Raw genomic sequence first — 16,813 nt, 5'->3', positions numbered from 1 at the left:
CAAAAGCATCCACACTTGCCATGTGTGGGAAATGAACACCTATCAAACTACTATATTACACTATAGCATTACACTGTTATAGGTCGCACCACGGAGATTACTGGATTACTCCTTCTCAAAAAGTGTATTTCTCTGGGAATGAAATCAGCAGGCTTGCCAAAGAAGGGCAATGGAGGTTGTAGTGACTGTGAATGGCCTCAAAAGCATTGCAACCTACACAGACTAACAAATGCACACACAAACATCCACATTTGTCATGTCTGGGAATAGAAGCCCTACCCAACTACTACAGTGCACTACAGCATTACACTGTTATAGGACACACCACATAGATTACTGAATTAAATCTTCCCCAAAGGTGTATTTCACTGGGAATGACATCAACAGGCTTGCCAAAGAAGGGCAATGGAGGTTGTAGTGACTGTGAATGTCCTCAAAGCATTTCTCCCTACACAGACAAGCACACTAACAGCCACACTTGCTATGTCTGGGAATAGAACTCCAACCTAACTAGTTTATGACACTACAGCTTTACACAGTTATAGGACGTGCCACAGAGATTAGTGGGCTACTACTTCCCCAAAGGTGTATTTCAAAGTGAATGACATCAGCAGGCTTGCCAAAGTAGGGCATTTGAACTGTAGTGAGTGTGACTAGCCTACAAATCATTGCCCCCCACACAGACAGAGACACACGCACACAGTTGCCATGTCTGGGATTAAAACTCCTACTGAGCTAGTTTATCACACTATAGCAGTATGCAGTTATAGGACGTGCCACAGAGATGATTGGGCTACTCCTTTCCCAAAGGTGTATTTCAAGGTGAGTGACATCAGCAGGCTTGCCAATTAGGGCATTTGAATTATAGTGACTGTGACTAGCCAAAAAAAGCATTGCCCTCTACAAACACACACACACACACACACACACACACACACACACACACACACACACACACACACACACACACACACCCAGTGTGACTAGCCTTAAAAAAGCATTGCCCCCTACACACACTTGCCATGTTTGGGATTAGAACTCCTACCTAGCTAGTTTACCACACTATAGCATTACAAGTTCTAGGATGTGCCACAGAGATTACTGAGCTACTCTTCACCCAAAGGTATATTTCAAAGTGCATGACATCAGCAGGCTTACCAAAGTAGGGCATTTGACTTGTAGTCGGTGTGACTAGCCTAAAATGTTATTGCTCCCTACACAGACAAACACACACAGTCATCATGTCAGGGATTAGGACTCCTACCTAACTAATTCATTACACTACAACATTACACAGTTATAGGACTCGCCACAGAGATTTCTGGGCTACTCTTTCCCCAAAGGTGTATTTCAAAGTGAATGACATCAACAGGCTTCCCTAAGTAGAGCATTTGAATTGTAGTGAGTGTGACTAGCCTAAAAAGCATTGATCCCTACAAAGACAATTACACAGAGACACACACAGTTACCACATATGGGTTTAGAAATCCTACCTAACTAGTATATCACACTACAACATTACGCAGTTATAAGATGTACCACAGAGATTACTGGACTATCCTTTCCCCAAACGTGGATTTCACAGTGACTGACATCAGCAGGCTTGCCATAGTAGGGCTATGGGGAGGGCAGTGTGTGTGCATTGGCCATAACCCATTCATCTGGAGGTATACAAACCACACTCAGGCACACACAGGTTTATATTCTGCAGGTGCGTGTATACAACTGCTAGATGACTACTGCCTTGTACAGTCATGTTGCACAGATAGCACTAGCACCAAAGAGTCTATAATGCTGAGGGATACCAGTGGCTAATTTATACGGTGAGTGACATTTACACATCATGTGGTTGTAGCCATTTGGCTTTGTGCTGGGTGGGACACATGATGGATGGCTCTTTGTCACTGTCACTGTCTTCCACACATCTATGTATGTATATAGTTGGCATATTATAGTATGTTGTCCTTGGATATATGTGTGTATTCCCATCCAATGTGTGTGCAAAGCATGACTTGTGCATACTGAGGAGTGTATGCACTAACATCTGCAACTGTCAGATGTGTATGGTCCACTGTTGTTGTCAGACATGGGCTTCATTTGTTTAAATGTGTGCGCATGCCCAGTATGACCTTTCAGTATGTTGTTGTCTGACATTGCCTCCATTTCTCTAAGTGTGGGAACAAGCCCAGCATGCCGTTCTGTATTGAATGTGTGGATCCATTCCAGGTAGATTTTACTCCAGTGCAAACTTTTGTGTTCTACACCTACAGCTTGCAAACTGTTTCTGCAGGATATCTGTAGATCAGTTGACAAAATGGGGTCAAACTGGGCAAGGGATAGTGGGTACTGTAGGTAATTGCATCTGTGCTGCTTCTGCTACATGTTACTGGTGTTAGCAGAGATATGCTGACGTGTAGTGTTATACACTGTGATGTTTTATGTCCTCAAGTACTGTCAGGTAGACATTGTTGCTTGCAGTGATGTCCTCGGGAACACAGGCTGAATGCAGCTGTGTCCAGTATTGTGGTCAAATGCCTACATATTCCTGCAAACTAATGCCATTCTGGAGGGGGAGCTGAAGACACTTTCTGCTGGGTCTGGGTAACCGGTTCAGCACCTTGGTACAGTGGTGGCAGAGGATCCCACACTTGCACATCCATCAATGTGACAGTATGGCCTTATCTTGCTGTGGCAATACCTCACAGCTGTACAGATTCACAAAGATTACCCAGAGGCAGGGGTTTGCAGCCAGGGATAGTAGGTGCACAAGGCTGTGTTTCAGACTTTGCACATTCCATGCTGCCCATGCTCCCCCCCCCCATATTATTCTTTCCTCTTCCATACATTATACAAACATTCTCTGATACTTTCCCTATAGTTATCAACTCATCACAGCAGTGTATTGGTGTTGGTCCACAGTTCATGCAGTGGGACATGGTGGACATGCTACTGTGGTTTGTCCACATGGCCTTGCATATGGGTTCTGTGGACTGTGTTATGTTGTTATTTGGGAGTCCATGACATAAAATACATTGGCAGTATGGGTGAGATGCAGGCCTTTGGCAGAGGACTGCAGGCCATTTGGTAGTGATGCAGGCCAGCTGTAGCAGGCCGTTGCATTCTGTCAGTCCTACAGTACCAGACTGCCATACAGTATATTCCCCTGGGGTGGCAGGGTAGGTGTGCTAGGGGTTCATGCCAATACTTTCTATCAGTATTGATCAGATGGTGTGGATGCTGGCAGGGTGCTGCTTACAGCTAGGGACACACCTGCATGGGACACCTGCACTACATGCTGAATTCTTTCACTATTGCAATAGACAGGTGGGGGTCATATTGTACCCATTCCCAAAAGCAGGGATAAGACCAGAGAGGTACCTGTTGGTGGTGGTTGGGTGAGCTGGGTGCATGTGTGCTATGGACACTACCTCCATCTGACTCACAGATATACATGGGGCACTCCACTTATGCTGGCTTCTGCAGGGACATCAACTGTTTCTCAATACATCATTCCCATGACCTTTGTGATCTGCGAGTGTCTGGCCAGATGACATTGGTATTCCCTATTACAAGCCCAGATAATATGATGCAAACCTGTATGTACAAATCCAAGGGTGTGTCCATTTCATGGTTACACATTATACACTATCTTTCTGGGGTACTTTGCCTTCTGTACTACTTGTATATCTGGCCCAACAGTCATGCCATGTCCATCTTTAAGATGGTGACACAGATTACCTCCATACATTTATAATGCCTTACTGCTAGAATTGTGTTTGGCACTGTAGTTGTGAGGACTTGGCCCTGTCATCGGAAGTACTGAGCAATGTCCACCAGGTCAAACCTCACCATGCATACATACTGACCACTTTCACACAATATGAAGCACACACCAACCTAACACATGCACACCTGCATATTGTACAAAAGCTACTATCTATCCTGCTACTTTTGCCACCTCAGGTCATCTGTGCTCCACTGATATTATACCTACATATACATGTTACTACATTTCTAAATCGGATTGGAGGGGGGGCACACCTGACTGTTACTACATTTCTACATAGGATTGGGGGGGCACACCTGACTGTTACTACATTTCTACATTGGATTGGAGGGGCACACTTGACACTTGTACACATTTGCTATGATTGTACTGATATGTCAGGTACTCCATTTCATTCTGTCTTCTAACCTATCATGCTGACTAGAGGCATAGCTGTGTACTACATGGCTTAGGTTTGATTGACCTACATATCAGTTTCTGACTTCTCACCCTTCAGACCTATCATCCCATTGCCTGACCTGATGTAGTGTGTCTGTGTAGTTCTGGGGGGAGTTTATCCATAGCCATCATTCAGAGGCCTTAGCACAGCCTTTGTTTGTGTTTGTCTACACCTGTCCTGCTGACTGAGACGGTTGTTGGGTATGTGAACCTCCTTGACTGGCATGTGTGTGTCATATGGACACACATGTGGCCCAGCACATTTCCTGCAGTGGGTTTTGTCACCATGTGTAGTACTGGCTACAATGGTGACACCAGTATTTGTTACAGATCTCATGTTGCCATTATAGGTGTCTACTATCTGCTGGCACCCCATTCCACCAACCGATTCCCTTGCATGCTCACATCCATACCATACATACAAGTAACAACACATACTACTCCATTCAGCAACTGATAGGAAGAGTGACATACCTTGTGGGTGTGCCAGTATTGATGATGGTGCTGGAGGGCTGCCTATGTTAGATGCACATAGAACACACCCTATACATGGTTGAGCACAGCTAATGTCATGTTTGGCATCCTTTTTACTGTATGTGCGAGTCAGAGAGAGGTGTCATTCCCTGGGTCCCTACTGTGTCAGTGTATGTGCTATGCATTGCCTCTTTGCCAAGGCCAGGGCATACTGGGCATGCCTCCTTCTGCCTACTGGGGCAGGCTCAGGTTGTTCCTCCTCCAAGTCACCCTGTGTCTGTTTAGGCCTTGGCAATGGTGGGGGGCTGTGTGGCACCGCCCCATGCTGTTTCTGATGCAGCTGTTTCCACAGGATCATATTGTGTAGCATGGCGCATACTATGACAATTTGGGTACATGTGAATATTGCAAGGCTCCACCAGATGTGTCTAGGCACTGGAACCGTGACTTGAGCATCCCAAACACATGCTCTATCATAATTCTGGTCTGTGTGTCTGCCTCATTATGGAGTTCTTGTTCGGGTGCGTATGCATTTCTGATGGGTATCATCAGCCATGGCTCCAGTGCATAACCAGCATCCCCCACCAGGTGACCATAAGGGATGTCCCCATTGGCAAATCTCTGGTAGAGCTGTGTCAGTTGCCAGATGTGGGAATTGTGATAGCTTCCATGGCAGCCAACACACACATTCATTATAATGCCCTGTGCATCGCACATGACCTGGCAGTTGATGGAGGGGTTGATATAGACTGTACCCTGCTTACTGGGTGGTGCTTTGTTGCATATGTGTCTATAGCACCTACTACCTTATAGTATTTTGCTATTTGGCAGAAGATACGCATATTGCTGGCCAATGCCTCATGGGTGTTGGAGAAATATACGTGCTCACCGGCATGTGCTGACATGACATCCAGGAACTGGTGGAGTACCCTGGATGCTGATGCCTATGAGATCCCCATTATATCCCCAGTTGCCCTTTGGTAGGTACATGTGGCTAGTATTCTTAGGCCTACACATATCTTGGTATGCACTGGGATGGGTTCACCTCTGTTAGTTCTGTATGTCAGGCATGCCTGGCACAGCTCAACAATATCCGTAGGATGTCCCTGTCCACCCTATAGCACTCTACTATCTCCAGCTCATGTAGCCCCTGGTAGGTTACCCTGGGTCTGTACACTCTTCTCCGTCTCTTCACTGTGGGTTGGTCAACAGCATTCTCATCCTTACCACCCTCAGCCTCTTCCACATGTTGATGTATGATAGCTGCTGTAGCCCCTATCATGTTGTTGGTTTCATTTGTTAAAATTTCCCTGCTTGTATAAACTGGTGGTGTAGAGTGTGTGGGAAAAAACAGAGGGAAAGGTGTTTGCATAGTTTATAGTAGTGTTCTGGGCTGCACTGGGCTGAGCTGCTGCCTGTGTAATTGGCTGATTCTGATACATTTCACCTGCCAGCTATGCTAGTTCTCCTAGATTACCTTCCTACTGCTGTTTACCCTTCCCATTGCCTTCCTGTTTAAGCCTGGGGGTGCTCCATGCAAAGAGAGTGCTGAAATGTGCACAGAGCTGCTATTTCCTGGCTTACTTTTTTTTTCCCTTTAACACTTGGTGCACAACACACACACACCCATTTAGACAATGTAAAGAGTGCTAGGCAGCCTCAGACACGCCCCCTTGCTTAGCTCTGCTAAGCTAAGGGCAAACCCGAGCCACCAGGGCTCCAATCCATTTACAGTATGCATGACACCCCCCTATGATGTCAGATAACTCCTAGGCTTGCACCAAGCTATTCCTGCATTTACACTTTTGGGTGCTGACTAGCATTGAGGGGAAATCTTGGATTAAGTATCAGTCCCCTCATTTGCATAGGATTGTCTGCTGATGCATAGTTATAGGTCCCACACTGAGCTTCACCCCTTAGCAACCACTATTCACTGGCCCTGTTGTCTTCTGCCTGCCATTGAGTATAATGGCAAAATAGTGATTTTGGTTAAAATGCTTATTTGAGGTTATTTTTGTTTTTATTTTTCACTCGATCCCATTTGCACGCTGCTGCCTTACGCTTAAACAGCTGAAATTGGCTAAAAAGAAAATTAATTAATAGTTATTTTTCTTTAAATGTTTTCCATGCCAATGGCCATATATTTGCCCATTGGCATTCTTTACACGTTATATATGCCCTTTATTTGGAGCTGTTGTGACTCCATTTTATAGTTTGCAGAAATGTACTTGGTTACTAATCGAGTACATTTCTGCAGATTACACTAGTCCTGCATGGCTGGCTGTCAGCTTTCTGGATTGCAAATTCACCTCATTTGCATGGTTTTCACCTGCAAATAGGGTAATTTGCATACAGGGGCTGCATCCATGCAGGAATAGTGCAGGAGCACTCATGCACGTCCCTGCAGCTTATTCTTGGATTGCACAGCAGACATATTGCCTCCTGGAGCTCCTACACTGTTCCTGCACACCGTGCAGGGCTTGCTGAATCCAGGGGTTAGAGATGTATTAGAGGAAAAAATTCCTTTTATGGAAAAGAAAGAGAAATATATAAAATGAATCAAATTAAAATTAATAACTTGTTATATACGCAAAACTATTGTTTACAAGGAAAGAAGGAAAAAGTAGCACCATATCTGAGTAAAACAATAAAAGAAGGAAAAATAATAAGAGAATTAAAAATAAGGAAGGTAAGCAAATAAGACAGCAAGAAGGAATATACGGCATGATTAAATAATATGTATTGGAATTATTTGTTAAGAGAGAAGAAAACATAAAACAAATTTATAATGTGAAAAATTAAATAAGGAAGATGAGTATTTAGAACAAAAAATAACTATGAAAGAATTAAATTAAATTCTAAATGATATTAACATGAATTCTGCAAGAGGACTGGACTGAATTGAATATGGTATGTATAAAGAAATGAAAGAGTGTCAAAAAGAATTTTTATAGAAGTTATGAATTAATGGTTAGAAACTTGAATTAAAGAGAAAGAGATATGTACAGGGGTTATAAAATTTATATTTAGAAAAGGAAATAAAGGGGAGATAAAAAATTGTGACCTATTGCATTGAATAATACAGATTATACATTTTTTTAAGAGAATAATAACAAAAAGATTACAGAAAAAAAATGGATAGAATATATGACCAAAATGTATTTGGAAGAAAAGGAAAAGGAAGTCAAGAGTTATTATGGATAGTAAGAGAAATAATTGATGATATCATAAATAAAGATGTAGAAGCGAAGGTTATGATAGGAGATATACATAAACCTTATGATAATATTCAATATAAACCATTATGGGGAATTTTGAAAGGCATGTAATGTAAGCAAAAAATATTACAAGTAATAAAATCTGTTTATGAAAAGAACTATGTGAAACCAAATGTAAATGGCTGAATTGGGGAAAAAATAAAAATAGAATGTGGAATAAAGCAGGGTGCCCAGCTAGTAGTATAATTTTCTCATTAGCTATGAATGTAATAGTGAAGGAAATTAATAAAATGTCAAGTAGTGGTGGATACAAAATCATGAAGGAAGTACAGTTGCCAATGATGTATAATTATGCAGATGATATTGTACTAATTGTTAAAAATAAAGTATAGATGAAAAAGTAAATGAAAAATTAAGTATACATTTAAAAAAATTGGTTTAAATATAAATAAGGAGAAAAGTAAAGGATTTTGTATGAGGATATGATGGGAGGTATTGTGTTCAAAGAAAAATATATAGATATATTAGGAATAATATTTGGAAGGAATGAATACTAACAACAACAATAGGATAATGTACGCAAAGAATTAAAGGATATGATGAATTTTTGGAAATCATATAGCTTTTCATATAGAAAAAAGCACACTTGTTGAACATGATAACAGGAAAAATTGCTTATGACGATAACATCTATATGATTCCTATTAAGTATGAAAAGGAATTAATGTTGATTATTTTGTCTTTCATATGGGGCTCTAGACTTAATTCAGTCAAAACAGTATTCTGTATATAAAAGAAAAGCAAGGATGTCTGGGTTTAATAAGCCCGACAATATAGCCAGCATCGTTCATTTTATATAAGGTATTAAAAGGAATTATGAAGGAAAATAAAAACTTGACAGAAATTATACTATACTGTAAATACAAAGAATTGTGGGAATGAATGGAATTAAAAAATGAAGCAAAAACATTGTGAATGAAGAAATGAAAGAGTACCAAATCAAAACTGTGTTATGGAAAATAAAAAAAGAATTTATGTGAGAAAAATAGAAAAGAATGGTACTTAAGTATTATGAAAGCATTTTATTGTTTTGATCCATGGAAAGATTTAGAAATAGATAAGAAAAAAGCCATAATGATGAGATATAATATAAAAAGATTAAAGAATGTAATAATTTTTTATGGAGATTGCCTATTAGAAAATTGCTGGTTAAGACAACTATGCCATACAAGAAAAATCAAGAGAGAATATGTAATAAACGTGGACAACTTGAGACTACTGAGCATGCACTTTTGAAATGTGAAAGAGTTAACAATTTGTGGAAAGAGATATGTAAATATAATAGGGTGAAAAGTTTGTTAAAATTTGAACAAATAAATATGGACATAATAGAATTTGGTTATTATGGTGCTCATAAACAGAAAGAAGTGAAGAAAATGGACAGAGTAATATTTTATGCTTCATGGATTATATGGAACAGGAGAATAAATGAAACTAAATACAATGGAAAATGGACTTTGACAAAGATTGTGGAAAAAAATAATGTTTTGGTTATGGATAAAAGAATGGGGAGAATGTTTAAATCGAAGTTTATAATGTATGGAGATTTGTAAATAAATGTAAATAATGTAAATATATAAATAATATGTACTATATGTATATATATATATATATATATATATATATATATATATATATATATATATATATCAATAAAAAAAAAAAAACTACCATTGGTGCTGCTAGATGGCAGCAGAGGTCTCTTACACCAGCAAAGATGAGGGCTAAGGGAAGCAGTAGCATGGATGAAGAGAAAAATCTATGTAGCGTTTGGAGGTGGAAAGAGAATTTGGAGAATAATTTGTTTGATATGGAGTTTCAAGATGTAAACAAAGATTCCTGTTTGGTAAATGTTACAAATAAGCAGCATTTTGCTGTCTCCATGGAGAAGGAAGTAAGCAAGTTTGTTGAAGCGGTGCAGGTAATAGAACTGGCATCAAGAGAGCTTGCAAATGACAATTTGTTAACAATAATCATACAGGATGATCTGGGTGACAGTTTTGCTGTTTAATTGATGAGATAGCAGATAACTTTTTTTCAGAACTGCTGAGGATGGTAATGTGGAAGAAGAACCAAGTGATGTGGCAGAAGAGAATGCAGGAGTTAAAACTTATACAACGGTGACAGCAGGCAAAAAGGACAGCAGAAACTAATTATAAGCAAAACTGTTTTTAACAAGAAGAGAATACCAACTTTGAGAATAAGAATAAGAAATGGCACTGTAATAGACAGATAACATGCATTGGGCAATTTGGTAACTGGTCTGGATTTTAAAGAGCAAGAACTGTGGTCCTTTATACATTTTGGGACAGAAACTTTTTGTGACTATGCATTTAAAACTGATGGACTGATGATGAAATTTCTGAAACTGTGTAAATTATTTGTTTTCTAGTGGCAACTTAAATATTAAAATAGAAAAACCAAGCTAGCAGTCGGACAAGATGATATGAACTAAAACTTAGAAGCTACAAAATGAACTTAGTCAGACAAATTTCTTCAGAAGTTCTTGCTTACATTAAAAAGGAAGAAAAGCACTAAAATTACTAATTTGTCCGGAGTCTTGCCCTGGTTAAGTTTGTTTTGTGATATCTAAGGTTAAATGTTAACCTGTTACTATGCAGTTTAGAAATGATGAACTGGAGGAAGACAGTGTTAGAAAAATGCATGCAAGGTGTGTGAAAAACTATTGATAATATTGTGATAGTTAAGGATGAGAGAAACTTATGGAATGGAGGGTGGACATTGGAAGCTGTTTTGAAATGTGAAAAAAAAACAGGTGAAGCTTGTGTTGTCTATTCACTTAGAATGTAGTACACTTATTGTGCACTTAGTGCAGGCATTCATTTTGTTGTTCTGTCCAGTGAAGAATATGATTCTAAGAACCAATTATTATTTATTTATTATTTATTTATTTTATTTTATTTTACATTTGTTAACCAAGATGGTCCGACTGGATACATGTCCTTTTTCAACGGAGGCCTGGGGAGAAAAGCTCCAACAGAGTTACATTGATAATTAGGTACAGTAAATGAGCTGAAAGAACTTAACAAAAACATAGGCTATTTACATACAAGTACAAGACTGCCATTACTATTTCTGAGATTACTACAAATGTAACATTAATAACATATTAGCAAGGACGGTAGGCAGTATAATGACATAGAGTTAGACAGGATACATATTTCTTTATCACAGTATACAAAGTACTTATCATCTTAGCTAGTTGCTTAAGTTTTAGTTTATGGCACAGAGCTAGTCTGTGTTTGAGCAAGGACATAGCCAGTGTGACTTGAAGTGGAGTTTTAGACTATTTTTGAATTGACTTAGAGAATTTGCAAGCATGATGTTATTTGGGAGAGAGTTCCATATTTTACCAGTGGTGTTGGAAAATAGCGCGTCACCACCTAGGTTGAGAGATTTAGTTGTTTGGACAAGGAGTCTGTTTGCTGAGTGAAGGCAGCTTAGATTGGAGTAGGGAGTCATTAAGTTTTTTAGTGCTGGGGTATTCTCAGGTTGTTTAAGGATTTTGAAGGCCTCTATGATTTGGGACTGGTGAAGAAGGTGTGGGAATTCTATCCATCCAAGCTTTTTCAGGTTAGTACAGTGGTGTGTTCTGTAGGGTAGGCCTGTAACGAACCTGGCAATGTGATTATAGCAGGATGAGAGCTTGGCCAGATCAGATTTGTTAAGGTGAGTGAGGACAGGAGAGGCATATAGTAGGGTAGAGAGAAGGTGTTAACGGGCTGTGGCTGCCCTGGCATTCGGGGTAAGGAAGGCTTTAATTCTATATAGGGTCCCAAGTTTCTTGTTGACTGACTTAATGACTTGGTTGATATGTATATCAAATCTGAGTTTATTGTCAATGTTTACTCCTAATAGCTTTGTATAGGTGTCTGGGGAGATGATGGTCCCATTATTGGATTTTATAGTGAAGTTTTCAGTCGGAGATCTATTGGTTGGGTAGAAAAGAAGTAACTTGGTTTTGTTTGGATTTAAGATCAGGAGATGGTTGGCAAGCCAGTTTTCGACTTTGGTGAAGCTATGTTGGGTGGTAGTAGATTTGCAAGAGAGGCATTGGAACATATTAGAGTCGAGTCATCTGCATATTGAATGCAGGTGGCTTCAGGGATGACTGTTTGGATGTCGTTTATGAAGACTGAAAAGAGGAGAGGTCCTAATATGGAACCTTGAGGAACTCCTATGGTATTTGGTAGTAGGCAGGAGAGCTTGTTTTGCCACATTACTGCTTGTTGTCTCCAAGTGAGGTAAGCTTGAAACCAGTCAAGGGCTGGAGTATCTAGATACAGGGTTTTTAAAGTATATAGAAGTATACATTATAACATTTGGGAATATTAACTGTTGTAGATGTGAGGTGAACAGAACATGCCTGAAGCATTATAGCATTTGGGAAGATTAACTATTGTAGATGTGAGGTAGACAGAACATGCCTATAGCATTATAGCATTATCTGCATATATAACGTGAAAAGAGAGGATATGTTTCATGAAATATTAGGCTACATGGTAGTTGACATGAAAATTATAATTCCAGGATACTTTATTTGGGATTTAAGGGGAAAATGTGAAAACAAACAGAAATATATAAAAAAAATTTCAGGAAGTGATAAAATGTGGTAAATTAGTTGTGTGGAACATACATCAATGGACTTACAGAAAGAAGATGGGCACCTTGAATGTGAGATTGATTATTTTATATTATTAGAAGGCCATGGATAGCATATGGTGATAAAGTTGTGATGGGTGTTTCAGGTCATTTAGCAATATGGATGGAAGTGATGAAAAAAGAGAAAACATTAAAATAGGAGATGTAATAAAAAAGAGTAAATGAGAAATTATTAGATGAAATTGGAAAGTGGGAAATAGTGCAGTTAGAAGAACTTCTATGCAAACCCTCTGAATGATGGGTTGAATTTAAAAAGAAGTATAAAAAGCATTTTTTCAATAACAGGATGATGTGAGAAATAAGAGAAAGTAAAGTATGACACATTGAATAGAAATGTATTAAAAAAAATAGAGAACGACACAAGAAAGCATTATGATATGGAAAATATATAAAAGAAAGTGAGGAAAAATTAAGGCATTACTGTTTAGGCAGATACATTATTTACAAAGGAAAAGGGTGTAGGTCTCTGCATATTAATATAATGAGGGAAATGAAAAATGCAAATGGAGAGGTAACAAGAACATCAGAGCAAATTATAAATATTGCAGTACAGCATAAGGAAAATAAGAGACAATGGAATATAAAAAAATGTCCACAATGAGCTAAGGGTGAATTTGAAAAATTAATTATTTTTAGTCAACTGGATGAAGAACTTAGGAAAGTATTGATTCAGTATCAGGCCCAGATGGTATGTGGTATGGAATGTATAAAAAAATGGATTGGCAAAGACTGGATTTTGTAAATATAATTAATGAATGATTGAAAGAAGGGTTTATTTACGAAGAGTTGTGTAGTGGGATATTAATATATATATGGAAGAAAGATAAGAAGAATAGAATAAAAACTGGATACCCATCACACTAAATAAGACAGCTTATACTTGCTTTATGACAATAATATAGAGGATAATGTAAGGAAGGATGAAGGATATTATGGAAGAAAGTGTATAAAGCACTGACTGCTCAGCAGCAAATGTGTCGACCCATTGTTATGTCTCAGTGCACTGCCACAGAGAGTCAGCTAGAAGTGGTCTGAGTCCTGAGTCTTGCATGGTGTACTTGTGGATTTTCAGCACTATTTGGAAATGGTTGGAGAATGGATAATGCCATGATCTTATTGATCCATAGTATGGCAGCACACCAAGCATCCACATTTGCATCCATTCATATATTTGTGAGGACATATCAGACTCAAATAACAGTTAGTATTGGGAGGGGAAGAGGGCAGGATACTGTCCAGACATATTGGGGGCATATCAAATTACACTACAAATACTTCTCAAGATGATAGTGGAAACAGTAGAAGGGAGGAAACACAGCAGATTTCTCTTATGCCATGTCATCATTCATATGCACATGGCAGAGCCTCTCATTCAAGGTTTTGGTCCAAAAGAACTGTGAGATTAATATCTGTAGGATCACCTGCATCAATAGGTCACACCATCACAGAAAGTCACCATCCAGCTTACATGATGGCCTTCCATGAAATCACATGCACTCTCACCTGCTCTATCTTTAGGAGATGTCATGTATGACACATTTAACCTTGACCTCATCTGACTCAGGCTAGACATTTCAGGTACATACAATATGAAATGTAACATTTGACTATCATGCCTTTCAAAACTTTGATGCCAATATCTAACTTCAAATGTAATGTGCTAAAAATACTGCAGAATAAACAAGCACTAGCAGAACTGCACAAATTATTTATTTTATTTCATTTATTTATTTAAGTTTGATGATCGGGGAAGTCCACTGGGCCAAGAAGAGCCCGTTTTCAGTTGAGGCCTAGGGAGAAAAGCTACACAATAATTGCAAGTTACATTTCACATGTTACAAAAGCACTCCAGAACAGACACCGCACTAAATCAAAGCAACCCAAGTGGGGGGATTCACCCCACCACCACCTCCAATGTGGAGGGAGCACCCCCCCAACTATATATATATATATATATATATATATACCAACTCCAGGATCACACTACAGTGAGGAATAGGAAAAAGTTGTGGTAATGGCGAAGTATTTCCTAACTCTGGGAAAACGTCCAGGGTTTGCTGAAATGAATTTTGCTGATTAGTGTTCGCTGAATACGTATTCCATGAATATCTGTTTAGATTAAATGACCTGTATATGGCATAATGAAATAGTCTGATGTGCAGTAGTTTAAGAGAGAACAGAAAATCATTTCAAATATATAATAATTAAAACTAAGAAAGCACTGCATAATAAAAAAGCATGTAATACATTTTTCATTCCAGTATAAGGTATGAACTATTGCTAAATACCAGTTTAGAGACTGTAATTCATGCAATTAGGCAAACTTCAGCAGTCAAATACTGAAACAACACTTTTTATTAAATTCACCACTTCACCAAATTCAGTATGTGTAGACTTAAGTACAGTGCCTAAGAAATGTTTTTTTTTCTCTGCAAAATGGTTAAAATGCAAATATTCCTTTTAAGTCTTCTTTTTCTTCCAGCTTTTTCCCGATTAGGGGTCGCCACAACAGATCACCTGTCTGCTCATGATTGGCAGTGGAGTTTTAAAGTGTTGAGTTGCCAGCCTGGCGCCCAACCTTCCACAGAAGGCACACACACACACGCACTCACACCTAGGGCCAATTTAGAGTGTCCAATCCACCTAAAGCATGTCTTTGGGATGTGGGAGGAAACTAGAGCAAACCCACGCGACCACATGGAGGATATGCAGACTCCGCAGAGAAGGCACCCCAGCCGAGGATCGAACCGGAGAACCTCTTGCTGTAAGGCAACAATGCTAACCACTGCTCTTAATCACAATTCAAGTCTAGGACAAGATTGTATTAAGATTATCTTCTGCATCTCCACTCTGAAATGGTATTCAGATATTACTGGCATCAATGAGCATTTAGTCATAACTTTCATAAACAATTATACACCTGTTCTGAAACAAAAAAAAATATATATATATATATTTAAATATAAGTGGGAATGTCTGACGAACAGTAATAGTAGACCATGTACTACACAGCATAGCCCAAAGGTAGCAATGCATGCACCCGTTGTTCTCTATGTGTTTTTTTATAAAAAGGCAATACAAACCTGAATATCATGTCAAGTAATTTAGGACTAGACCCTGCCTCTTTACCTGTACAACCATATGTTGTGTATGAGCCTGCCACATGGTGTCCCTTACTACTGCTGTCAGCTAACCATCATTTATAATAGTAAGACTTGAAGTGGGAACTGGAGTGACAGCATGGGTCATGTCACCACTAGGCAAGCCCATGATCATGTTGTGTAGAATGCAATGTGCAGTAAACATTCTGCATGCAGTAGCTTGGCTATACTACAGGGCACCCCCATATTCATCCAGGTATTTGAAATAGCTTATCCACATGCCAAGGACTGTCTCAATCACAATATGAGTCTGGGACAGGGCAATATTAAAATTCTCTTCTGCAGCTACACATGGACTTCTCACTGGCATCATGAGCCATGGTTCCAGTGGCTATCTGGCATCACCTTAAAAACAGAATAAAAAAGAGAAAAGGGAGGAGAAAAAACAAAGGAAACATGGTTTAATATTAAACAATGCAATTTACTAAGAATAACAAATTAAATACAAAATAAATCCACTTACCAAGAAGAGATGGTAGAGTGACCTAGTGTGCCAGATATGGGAATCATGTGCACTTCCAGGACACTGGGCAGGCAAGTTGGTGACACATCCCCATGCATCACACAATACCTGGCACTAGATTATATGGTATCCCTTCCTGTTCTAATACCACTCCCCTGTTGACCAGGTTGGGCCCTAATTACAGTGTGGGTGCAGCCTATTGCACTGATTATCTGAGGGAAACATCCCATCCCCATAAAACGACACTTATACTGCAGGCTTATTCTTGAGGAGACACTGCAAAATAGATATACTGATCTACACTTGTGAAGTGTAAAACATGGAACTAGTTATGTATCCTGAAACAGAAGTCTGGGAAATACCCAATTTGTCCTCAGTCTGTCTCTGAATGGTTCCAATGTAAAGTAAAATTAGGGCTGTCATACACTAGTATCTATAGAGATGGGAAGGCCAAACATCACCAGTTCCAGCGTGGGAATAATACATGCTTAATGACACCCTTACAATATTCCTTTCCTGTCTGAACCTA

The sequence above is a fragment of the Protopterus annectens genome, chromosome 6.part0 (assembly GCF_019279795.1).
Source record: "Protopterus annectens isolate FY-2018-M chromosome 6.part0, PAN1.0, whole genome shotgun sequence".
Taxonomy (NCBI): Eukaryota; Metazoa; Chordata; order Ceratodontiformes; family Protopteridae; genus Protopterus; species Protopterus annectens.
This window is presented reverse-complemented; position numbering follows the sequence as displayed.